Source organism: Lissotriton helveticus, chromosome 2_1, assembly GCF_964261635.1.
Source record: "Lissotriton helveticus chromosome 2_1, aLisHel1.1, whole genome shotgun sequence".
Lineage (NCBI taxonomy): Eukaryota > Metazoa > Chordata > Amphibia > Caudata > Salamandridae > Lissotriton > Lissotriton helveticus.
The window spans coordinates 976,727,114-976,740,724 of NC_136059.1; positions in this window are offsets into that span (position 1 = coordinate 976,727,114).

A 13,611-nucleotide genomic window follows, 5' to 3' on the forward strand; every position below is an offset into this window, starting at 1 on the left:
AACCTCTTGTTTTCCTGATGTCTCCAGGTGGAGGACGTTCTATGTCTGCACGCCTTGCTAGGTTAGCTTCCAGGTTGCAATCTTTCCAGTACAAAATAGAATATGTACAGGGGAAGGCCAATATGCACGCAGATTGCATGTCCAGATTACCTGTAGCAAGCGAGGAAATTAGTCATGAAGATGATTGAGAAGTAGCTTTCACCACACATGATATTAATTTATTGCATGGTGAATAAATGAATTTTTGGGAAGATGTTTGGCTTTCAGAAATGGACAACGACGTTGAGTTAAATAAGGTCAAAAAGCAAATAGTACAAGGATGGCCTGGACAAAGAAAACTATCAGGAGATATGATGAGCTATTTCAAAGTTCATGATGAATTTGCAATTGAGAATAGTTTAGTTACGAGAGGTGAAAAAATCATTCCTCCTTTCTCTCTGAGAAATACTATTGTAGAGATTGCTCATGAAGGACATTTAGTCATTTCTTTCACTAGGAGACACATTAGAGATTTTTTGGTGGCCTGGTATTGATGCAGGTGTTGAGCATTTCGTACACACATGTGCCAAGTGCTCGGGCAGTGACAGGTCAGCTGTTGTTAAGCGTTCTGAGCCTCATCCTGTGGATTTTCCTCCTGGTCCATGGCGGAAATTGGATTTGGACATAATTGGTCTATTTCATGTTTTACCCAAACATGAAAGTTTTGGTATTGTTCTTCCTGACTACTATTCAAAATGGCCAGAGGTCAAGATGGTCAAAGAGGTCACTTCACAAAGTATCATAGAATTTCTTGATGATATTTTTTATAGACAAGGCATTCCACAAGAAATTGTTACAGACAACGGACCTCAATTTGTTAGTAAGGGAATATATAGTTTTTTTGAAAAGTGCGGAATCTCCCATAGGAGAATAGCTGTTTTCCAACCTGAAGCCAATGGTCAAGTTTAGCGTTTTAACCGCGTGGTGAAAGAAGCTATCCAATTATCAATTAAGGGGAATCTGAACAGGCGTAATGCTTTGCAATCCTTGTTGCTGGCATACAGGACCTCGCCAAATTCTATTACTTTAGTTAGCCCATTTGAACATTTAAGGCGAAGCAAGCCAAGTACTAAGCTAGCTCCTTGATGGTTAAAGAAAAATGTAAGTGAAGATAAAAATCTTACTAACGCAGATTATGAATTAGTTCGACATAGAGTTGAAGCGTACAAAAAAAAAAATGAAACAAGTTTTGGGAAGAAAACTGGGTACTACGAGTAAACAAGGAATTGTGATTGGTGACCTATTTCGTATAAAAACAAAAGAAGGTGTTGCCAAGGGTTTTCCTATTTTGTCAGTTCCCAAAAGAGTTACTGAAGTCTTCAGAAATGCAGTCAGGATCGAGGGTGGAGGTGTTATGAACGTCAACAGAATTTCTTTGCTTAAAGGTGCTGTAAGCCCACCAGAGGATTCCAGCAGCAATGTGTTTTTAGATGTTGGACACACTAATGTTCCAATTAACCATAACTTACCCTATTACAGCCACGAAATTCCAACCACGAGAGTGCAAGATCATCGTCCTCATGAGAGGTTCAAAGATTTTGTCATGAATTAAAAAATATATTTTTTAGGGGGGAACCTGTGTTGGTTCCATGGAGCAAGCGTGGCATTCTTGTCACAGCTCGTGACTGTCTCGTTCCGAATAAACATGTTATGCTTTGAAATGTGGAAGGTTGGGGAAGCACAAGGGTTTACAGTGGAAAGGCTTTGTACTGGAAACTTATGAATGAAGAAGATGTATCTTCTGCTGAATAAACCTCGTTGAAGATTTCTGTCGCCTTGCGGCCGAGGCGGAAAAGGTTTAAAAAGGTGGAAAAGGTTTAATATGGTGGCGGTACCTGTGGTACCCCCCTGCATTTACATAAACTAAGCGGCAGGCACCGCGCGGTGCCTGCCGCTTTGTTAATGTAAATGCATACATGCATGTTTAGCATTGTGGCGGGCGTTGTTTAATTTTATTTCCTAACCGTACTGTCCCTGTAACCTTTAGTTTTTAAGTTAATTTCGAAGGTTTTTTAAATGTAATTTCCTAACTATAATGTCCCTGTAACTGTAGCTGTATGTGTAGATATACACATTGGCCTCAGCAAACCTTCTTTGCATTTGATTAACGGGATGTCTGTCTCCATCAGCTGAGGCCACCCTGCAGGGTTGGAGGCCCCCATCAACAGAGGATTGTGTGATGTTTGAAATAGGGGGGCATGACTTACGCGCTTCCGCAACTTTAAAGAGGATTAAACCTGACAGTACTTGTTTTTGAGGTGAGAAATGGAGAAGAGAGAGGTCTTTACCTCTTCCTGGCAATTCCGGAATCTCCCACGTTTACAAGATAATACTTTCACTGTGGCAGCAGGACCAAAAAAATGAGGTTTACCGATATGAATTTTATTTAATTACATTTGACACATTATTATTGATGCACTGAAGCAATATGAATTTTGCACGAAAGCTGAATGAATTATATTTTAGAATGTGGTGAAAAATACGCTACTGAGCAACATTTGAGAGGTCACCACAACAGCGAGTTTCCCGATGCCAATATCGTTGCATTATGGGACTTGTATGCACTGAGTTTCATGGTCACATGAGGATATTGTTATAAAGCACCTGTGTCCTGTTACCTCCATTCCTTTGAATAAGGCAGTCACCGAAACGCATCAGGAGAAACATTATTTAACAAATGTAACAGTTTTCCGTGAATTGGCCTCAGCGAACCTTTTTGGAATTTAATTAACGGGATGTTTGTCCCTGTCAGCTGAGGCCACCCTGCAGGGTTGGGGGTCCCCGTCGACAGAGGATTGACTGACACACACACACACACACATATATATATATAATAAACTGCTGAAATTGCACAGCGCACTGTTAACGCCACCCCCTTCCTCTAACGATGGCGGTCCACGGCGAGGAGGCGAGCCTCTCAACATGCACCAATGCCGTCTCACCTTGTGTTACGTGACAGCAACCGTAGACACCAACTGCTTTCAAAGCAATATTTTATTTGCAAAGGCAGACCAACTCGACGCGTTTCAGGATGTACTCCCTTGTTCACGAGTACTGTGGTTCATACTTCCTTGACATTTAAACAATCATGTGATCGAACTTCAAAGAACAGTGAAAACAGACTTTGCATTTTCGAGTTAACTCACTCGGCATTGATATACAGTGCATTACATAATGTTTACCATTTCACACACATTCCCATGATCAGAAATTAATTATTTTACATGCTGGGTGAAAGTTAAACGCATAATAAAAACTTAACTTTCATTGTTACATGCGCCCGCTTGGTTCCGAGGGATCGCATTGGTAGCGTTACCGATGTGATACTAGTTGAAAATAATCTCCAGAGTACCATTTCGAACTGCCAGTCAATTTTAACAATTGTCTTCATGGACTTTCTTTGCATTTGTAATAATGGCATAAATAAACATTGTTACAAATGACATAGGCGCCATCCGGTATTATTCCTATTACCAATATTGCCCATGTGGGCGTTGTTGAACAGCGCACTATACAATTGACATTTCAACCAAATACATTGATAATTCACCTCTTTATCCAGTGCCATGAAATCAAATACGCTTAGCACTGTACCGTCTACATATCCAACTCTGCATGTCTTAATCTGCAAGATTACAGGCAAGAGGCAATTCTGCCCTAGTGGGCTGTATTGCTGGTGATACTTTCGTTCTTTAGCATTCATCATAATGGCAGTAAACAGCTCTATCTGCAAAAGATAAAAAACAAATAAAAATGCATTAATAATTTAAAAAAATAAGTCCTTTCACCTAAACTCCACAGTGCACATAAATATAAAAGCTGTACTGAAGCTCTGGCGTATTTACATGATCATAGTCATTGACGCATGAGGTTTTCAGATTCCTTAATCTTTTTTTTTTTATATTTTTTATTTTTTATTTTATTTTTATTTTTTATATATTTTTTTATTATATATTATATATTATATATATATTATATATATAATATAAAAAATATATATTTTATATAAATATATATATATTATAATTAATAAAAAGTTCCCTTTCCAAATTAGTAATGTTTTTCACATATCTTTTAAGCTGCACACTTTTGTCCGGAATATAAGTGCAACAATGTTGCGCCTTCAACATCCGGCAGACTCCGCCCTCTTTTGCTAATAAGGTATCAAGAGCAAGTCTGTTCTGCAAAACCATTGATCTGATCGCAACCATTTCGGTATTGACCAGCAGAAATCCATGAGCCGTGTCAGTAGACAACGCATCCACTATAGTGGACAATTTACAAATTCTGTGAGTGTTCAGAACCACTCCCACTCCAGGTATCAGTGCACTGAAAATACTACCCATTATTTCACCTATGCTTTCTCTTTTACTACGCACTAAGCCATTAGTATTTTCACTGCTTCCAGCAACTCCATTCACATGGTATCTTTTCGGGAAGACAATGCCAAAATAGCAACTTCCATACCAGTGATCCGGCAATTTGAAATAAGCCTTGTCCCCACAAATATAATAAATTCCAGGAAACACAGGCTCTGACCCATTTTTGAAACCCCAACCTCCAATTACCTTGTAATTATGTTCGCATTCACTGGAACCAATGAAAATGTTATTATAATATTTTATATATATATATATTATTTAATTAATATATAATATAATATATATATATATATATTATATTATATATTATTATAATAATAAAATAAATATAATAATAAAAAAAATAATAAAAAAATATTATGTTTTAAACACCTGCAACAGCCTTTCATAATAGGAGTGCACTGTCTCGTATATTTATAAAAATATATATATATATATATAGTATTTAATTAATATATAATATAATAAAGCTCTCTGTGTACCCTTGAGGGACCCGGTTCCAGACATACACGTGACCATTGAAGGCAAATGAGAAAAGAAATTTGCTATCTGGATGCAAGGGAATGGAAAAGAATGCATGACACAGGTCTATCACAGTGAACCACTCAGCATCCCAGGGAATCTGATACAGAATCACTGCTGGGTTCGGGACAATAGGGCAGCAGGGGACTACTATCTTGTTGACTTTTCGTAGGTCCTGCACTACTCTGTACTTGCCACTAGGCTTCTTAATGCCCATAATCGGGGAGTTGCATGGGCTACTCATTACTTCCTGTATGATGTTTCCTTCCAGCAATTTCTGTATTTCCAGGGTAACACCAGCTCTCACTTCTGCATTCATTCTGTAGGGTTTAGTATTGGGGTATACCGCATTGTCCTTTATTGCTATCTGTATGGGGTCTACGTTTTTCATTAACCCTACATCTTTCCCAGTAAAGTCCCATACCTCTGGCTTCACTGCTTCTTGGAGTTCTTTGGGCAAATCCTGCATGGTCATTCCTTTAATTTCTGAGTCAGGTCTGATTAACATTAATTTATAAATGCCGTCTTCATCTGGGGTCTGAATTTCAACACCCTTTGGTGTGCAAAAGATGGTACAGTTAATTTTGCACAGCAAATCACGTCCCAGTAAGTTTACTGGACTGGTGTCGCAAACGACAAATCTATGCATTTCCTTAAAGTTTCCAATTGAGATCTCCATTGGTTTGGTAACAGGAGTACTAATCAATTGATTAGATACACCCACTACTTGGATGGCTTCTCCCGAGAGGGGTAGGTTTGGAACGTCCACTGTTCTCACAGTAGAATGGGTAGCGCCAGTGTCCAACAGAAAAGTGACATCATTTCCGTCAACCTTTCCTTCAATGTATGGTCCGGACTGGTCTACCGGCAAGGAGGCGCCAAGTACGCACTCCTCGTCCTCCCCTCTCAGGCCCCGTCAGTACTGGTCATCACAAAGGAAGGTATCATTCAGTAAATACTGCGAAGTTGCTGCATTTCTGTTCTCATTGCTTTCCCAGACTTCTATCTCATCACCCTCTGCGCCTTTTCCCCTATGTACTTGCTTAGGAGCTCGGGGCACCTGAACCGTTTTTACCTGTGGTTGAGTCTTTCTTGGTCTTTCTTTCTGCGTCTGTGGAGTTAAATCAGGTGTTTTGGGGTTATCGTCAGGTAAATAAGGACACTCGTTACGCCAGTGTCCAATTTCTCCGCACTGGTGACAGGGAAATTTCTTCATAGCCTCTTCCCTGCTCATTTTGGGCCGGGGCTTACCTCCTCCCCCACCCCCAGGACTTTGGTTCTGAGTGTTCTTGACCATATTACTCAACTGTTTTTCCTGCTGTTCTGCGAGCTTCACCTGAGCCCACATGACCTTTTCCTTGAGTGCCTTTTTCTTTTCTGCCATCTCGTCCTCGCAGTACTTTGCGTACCGCAGGACCTCATCTATCTTTTTGGAGTGCCAACAAATTTTGTTATCTTTTATCCACTGACAAATTTCAGGCCTTAACCCGTTTACAAACCTGTAAATGAAATGCGTCATATCCTTCATCTCGATGTTATCTATACCACTGTATGTTTTAAACACCTGCAACAGCCTTTCATAATAGGAGTGCACTGTCTCGTCTCTCTCCTGCGTGGTTCTATCTATCCTGGTCCAATCAGTTTCCTTTGCTGGCACCTTATTTTTCAAATGCAGCATTACTTGTTCGTATTTTTTCATCACTTCAATCGACGGCTCCCCTGTGCTAGAGTCCCTCGGGTACTCCTCACTAGGCCAGCCTATGGCAATTTTACACTCGGTCCACAGATCTACCGGAACCACAATGTCGAAAAATCCATCCAGGTCTTTCCACAGGCATTTTTGCACCTTTACGAACCTTTCCACTTGCCGGTACCAGTCAACTGGCTTTTCGCGCAATTTCGGGAAATCGTTAGTAAAGGACACAATATCCTGTCTGGACCATGGAACGTGCACATACCTCCCACCTGGTACTTCACGCATGGGGCATAACTGTTCAGGCTTGTCTACTTCTCTCAAAGGGAACTCAGGGGTCGCTTGTCTGGATCGAGCCTCATCTTTCTTTCGTGCCCACCTGCTTTTCCATTTTTCCACGTCTCCCCATTTCTGCAAAACTGCAATCAACTCTTTAATCTGCAACTTTTTCCCTGACACATTCAAGTTCTCTATATCTTTGTCTGAGAATTCAGCTCTGTAAGGTTTTTGCAAGGGCTTGGATCTTGAAATATCTACCCCCATACTAGCTGCAGCGTCTGTCAGTTTTTCGTGAAGCACTCTGGTACTTCTGGTAAGGCTTTTACACATAAACAGCAACTCTTCTTCAGAGTATGTATTTAATCTGTCCAATCCCACATTTCCTGCCATTAATTCCTCTATTTCTACCCTCAGCTTGTAGAGGTCTAACGGTTTCGTTTGCGGAGTCTGTTTTTCTAATTCACGACTCCAATTTTCAATTTCTTCCGGAGTCACCAAGGAAACACTCCTAGTACCTGACGTGGATTCTAATTTTATCTCTTTCGCATTAAAAGGATTATGCCTCTTCTGCACTCCCTTCCCGGTCTGTTTGTTTGGCAGGTCCAAAAACACAACTTCGGACTCGCACTCACTGGACTGATCATCTATCAGTAGGGGCTCCTGCCTCGGCGGGGCCATGATAGGGTTCATAACTGGAGGGTTTGGACCTCCTTGATTATTCCCATACAATGGAACCACTGGTCCGATTGTTACCGGAATAGTCAAAGCCTCAGGACTGGCATTTAACTGGGAGATTTTCTGAATTATCTCTGTTCTCTGTCTAGCTATGGCCTCTTGCTCCCTTTCATCTAGTACTCTTCCTAAGGTTTGGTCAGGTATTATCTGTGGGGTCAGGTGAGGGGTAAGACTCGGGGCAGTAGGATGCGTTTCACTTGGTCCCCCACCATAATTTGGTTTAGGGAACAAAGTTCCTGTGCCAAATGACCTGCGCTCTTCCCCATATGGAGGCTGCAAAAAGGGTATTCCTGAACTTAATGGCTTTTCTTCGTTTTCATAAAGAGGTCTGGGAAAAAGGCTCTTTCACGGGAATATTTTTCCTCCGGGCTCACGGGCACTCTAGGATATATATCTCGTACCTCCGCGGGTCCAGGATTCTCAAAATAGGGCAGTACTTGACCACCTCCCCCCCTACTTAGGGATCTGTCCTCCTCCTTAATAGATGGACGCTGGGGATTCCCTCCTGTACTGGAAAGTCGGGTTCCCTCATCATAAGGGGGCGGACTTCTCGTAAAGATGTCATCTAACAATTCATCGTCTGACTCTCCAAGCGCTCCCCAATGCTTACTCTTTTCTGTCTTTTTCTCTCCCGCAGAAGGGGTACCTGCTGGCATCATGGGAAACAGACCCTCAACAATCATGCTCTGTCTCCACTGTTTCATCTTTTTATCCCTGGTCTCTTGTTTCAGCCTTGGGTACCACTTGGTCAGACCTTTGTCCATTCGGGGTTTCTCTCTTTCGAAATCCTCAATCTCCCATTCCTCTAATGCCTCATACTGCGTTAGTCTCGGTCTGGGATGCAATTCATTCATTCGGGTTCTTAAATTAAATAAAATCCTGCCATTGAAAGTACCGTCTAACGGAAACGCCAATATTCCGTCATCTTTTGTGTACTTCACCCAATTCTCCAACCACACACAGGTATTGTACCCCCGGTCAAACATCATGAACGAGGCGGGAGTATTCGGTGGCGGAACAATAACACCCTCTCTGGACTTAATTGGTTTGTCCGTTTTGAAATAATTCTTTACCCTATTTACAAGGGACATTTTTCTCTTAGCTCCGTACATAATATCGTATCTATTGGCTTTCCACTGATCCCTTTCAAACCCTTGGTTTCTTGGATCGGGTCTAGTCTCTGGACAATACGAGTGCCACATACGATTTCTACGCTTAACTCTGTTTACAATGTCACCTCCAATCAGAACGCCTTTTGCAATTTCGTGCGACCTATGGGTGCACGCGTTCAAAAATAATTTCAACCAATGGGTGCGCGGCCCCTTCGTGAGACTGTCCTCACGCTCCGGCGCTTCACCCCTCCTTTACAATTCCAGCCCCGCTACCCGCCCGCTGCTTCTACCAATCCCAGCGCGGCACGGAGTGACATCAGAGACGCTTCGCGGCTGACTCCCTCCCTTCACAAGGTAACGGAAGCTTTCTTTCTTTCTAAAGTGCTTAGTGCTTGGTTATTTAACAACGAATACACATTCGCCACAGTGCTCAAGTGTCTAGACAGGACAGCGTTGTTTTACTGCAAGTAAACTACTTCCATTTACTTTTCACGCGCTGCGGGCAGATCTCTTCCGCCTACCCTTCACTCTAGCATCGGTGAACCTGTTATTCCCCTAAACTCATCCACTCTTCCGGGATATATCCGAGTCTAAGGTTTCCCAGCGGACCCCTCTGCTTTCACCCAAGCTCCGAGGAACCTGCTACTCTTCCGATGTGACCCTTACTAGGTTACGCCACTATGGGAATTTTGCCAATGAACCTCGTTACTGACATCTATTCACACACGTATTCAGAAAAACCCTAGTTAGTGCTTCCCGGTTATCCTAACCTGCACCTAACTTTTCCTTAAGCCTGTGACCTCAAGACAATGGATTCTATTCACCACTTGCCTTTTCAATTCCCCGGGGAGTTCGGACAACACTGACTGACACGGTTTACAAATGCATGGATTAATACATATAACAAGATAAGAACAAGAATAACAATAATAAAACAATTCATGAATTTCAGCAGCGTATTCACAAGAGAGTGATCGGGTCCCTCGGAACAGCCGCTCTTATAGCAGCATTAATATACTAGCAGCTACCGACTTAGCTAGCCTAACTAATCCTGCCTAACCTTCAGCTAGTCCCTAACCATCCTCTGCTACCAGAAAAACTGATAGAGCGCGCGAGGTCACCCAGCCAATAATTTTGCCGTTTCCGGCTTCGGGCCCATATACTTTCAATTCACACTATTCATTGACAGGGTGACTTCACGGGCTGCTACCAATTTGTGTGAATTTCCCTACTGTTATTACTCAGCGTACCCGACTTACCATCCACCGACACAGGTACCTATGACCTCAACGGATCAGGGAGCTAGCTGTAAAGGGAAAGGCAGCAAAATACCAACCCAAAATGACATTCAATACTGTTGTAAAATGACCACGGACAACTGGAAGTTTTAAAAGCTTTATCTAAAGTTCGTTTTCGTTGAGCATTAAGTTTACAAGAATAAGGCAATCAATAATCAAAATAATGAAGAGTACATAACTATAGAGAAATAGAGTCAGGGTAATCATAGAAATGCTAATAGGAGATACAACAGGAAAACGCTAGGCTTTCAGGGTAAAGATTCTTTAGACAGTTTAAGTAAGGCCGTTCTAGACCATATCAGAAAATGACAAACTGCAATGCAAAATATGATTTCTAAAAGATAGGATAACATGGGAAAACGTTATGAAAATATGCAATTGACTTTATGATTCAATAGTTTGCGGCAAAGCATGGAAAAAATCAACATGTGCAAAGGTGTCTCTTTATTGAAGCAAAGACAGAAAATTAGAAAGGTGCAAGTTCAAAGAATTTTGAGCAATATTTACCTAGACTGGTGTGAAAACCAAACCCTGGCCACGGGTCAGTTAAGGACAGGAAACCCTCAAGGAAGGATACCCCTCAAAGGACAGCAGGTGCAGAATGGACACCCCGGACAGGACAGGATACCCTCAGATTAGGAATCAGGACAGGACCCTCAGGACAGGACAGCAAACCCTCAGGACAGGACCGCTCAGGACAGGACCACACCCGCAGTTTGGAAGCAACGCCTGCGCTCCACCCTCTCTGCAGCTATCGATCAAGACCCCGATTGGGTCAGCGAACTCCCAGCAAAGTGCTTCGCCAGCACTTTAAGGTTCAGTAAAACCTTAGTCTATGGTCAATTTCAGACAGAGTGCTCCGCAGCGCTCTGTATCTTCAGTCACCTATTGAGTATGATGGGTCAGTGACAGGTCAGCTAAACCAGACAAGTCGGACAATTTCCCTAGGTGAACCCAGGGTAGATATACAGTTTGGGGACGGTGTACCACCCCCCAATGTTGCAAAGTGTCAGAATCCCTCAATTTGGATTGGTCCTAAGGTAGGATTTGGGTAACACACCAATCATAACACACTATTTGGATGCCTAATTTGCATCTCTGGGTACCGCCTAACAAGATTGGGTTCCCCATGAGAAACTGCAGGGAAATACAATTGACAATTAACATTGTTGCAGAGTAGGGACACATGGCTCCATTTTCCTGGGTTTTCAGGTCAGTTCTCAGGAGCATCTTGCCCATCCCTGCCAGCTGGCCAAGTTCCACCAGTCAAGGCTGTCAGTTCCCCAGATGGAGGAGCATGCGCAGAAAGGCCCTCCAAGATGGCATTCAGCTCAGTCAGACCCCCATTCCCCGCGGTACATGAAAAGTAAGCGAGAACAAATTAATATATGGAAATAACATTATGAAAACATATCACAAGGTTTATACTTTAACTTATCACTAAGAAATATACTTATGCAACCTAAATGTTAGCTACATATAAACAGACACAAGAGCAGTGGCACGAGCAGTACCACGTTGTTGACAAAGCTATGCATTACGCATGCGCATCTATTTCCCTCCAACTCTGCAAACACATCAGGACACGTGAGTGTGACTGACGCATGCGCAGACACTTACTTCCAAGCAGCGGCCATTTTAAAATACTTGAGTTAATTATTTTAGTAAAACACATAGGCAAGCGTCGGGAAACCTCGTTTAAACATAGAATAAACGTTAGTAAGACGTACAACTTATTACTGGATTACACACGGGCGAGGTTCATGAATAAAGCACGTCGCGAATGCGAAGCTTTGCTTCATCAGTATCATAAAAAAGAAGACTATAATACGTGAATACACCTAATTTAACCCAGATACACAGACAATTCTTCATCACAACTGTAGCCAATTGGCACTAGTGTTCTGTACTGAATTATTAACTGCGACTCAAGGCGTCGCAAATCTTGCACTTGATTGCCGCCTCTTTCATTGATTTTTACTGTATCCAACACAACAAAGCTCAAAAGATCGACATTCTGATTTGATGGGTGGGAAAATGCCGTGCCGTAGGATATTAGAGACCCCCGGGTTATAACGCGCTATATTAAATCGAAATAAATAAATAAATAAATAAATATTGTTTGTCTCCATTTTGTATGGCACGAAGATGCTCTAGCACCCTTTTCTTGGCCTTATGGATTGTACTGCCAATATAAGTTTTTTGACAAGGGCAAAACAGAGCATAAACTGCATATTCTGTATTGCATGAAGTGTGTTAGGTAATTTTCTAAGGTTTATACTCAGGTGATAATCTACATTCTTTATGATTTTTACTATTTTTACAAGCTTTACATTTACGACAAATAGAATCCCTGTATTCCTAAGATTTTTGTGGTTGATGGTTCAACTGCTCTACATAGTGTATCTTTCAGTGATTTTGCCTTTCATTGCATTTGTAATGTTGACATAAATAAACATTGTTACAAATGACATCGGCGCCGTCCGGGACTATTCCTATTTCCAATTCTGCCCATGTGGGCGTTGTTGAACAGCGCACTATACAATTGACATTTCAACCAAATACACTGATAATTCTGCTCTTTATCCACTGTCATGAAATCAAATACACTGAGCACGGTACCATCTACATATCAGACTTTGCGGAAGAGGAAACAAAGGCGCAAGAAAAGGAAATACATAGTCGCAAGGAGAGCTTGGAAGCCTAGTGAGAAGCCGAACAAGGGGCCAAACCAAGACGAAATAATGGATAAGAAAACTGTGATTAATCTTTCAGAACAGACACTAAGCGACTTTGAGATAGAACTTTTATTTTTGGGTTTAACATTCTGTGGGTCTAACACTTTTAAGTACATGCACAGTCGCATTGATTTGTTTTACTTCACACGTAAATTACGTATTAAGAAATGGTATGCTACCAAAGTGTCAAATACTGTAGGAAGCAGTATAGATTGTCCTAGCGCAATAAGCATTAATATTGTTGAATTGCTTCACACAGTTAATGTTTTGGCGGGTAAAGGGGAGATTGAAAATGATCCCTTTATTAATCGAATGAATGAGAATGTTCCCCTTGATTTGAGCCCAAGAAGTAATTTTAAACCTAAGTCTATTTTTCTGCCACAAATTAAAAATAATATCATTTAAAAAATAAAGCCATTGATGTATTCGACAAAGGAGTTATGCAAGAATTAATTAAACTCTCCTAAAAATGATGGCATGGGTGGAAAAATGTGACACAGGCGCAAAGTGATGCTATAGATAACCTGCGGAATGACAATAGAAATAAAAACATCGGACAAAGAGGGGGATGTAGTGGTGCAATCAAAACAAAAATACATAGATGAAGGCATGAGACAACTTTCTGATATGGATTTCTACAACAAGAACAACAGAATGGAATACGAACATTCCATCAGAGTATTCCAAACTAGTCTATTAGAATGGAGAGACAAGGGTCTATTAGAACAAGAAGAGTATAATTTCGTGTTTTGTAACTTTCCTAAGTTGCCCGCATTATACCTGCTGCCTAAAATTCATAAAATCCTACAGGAT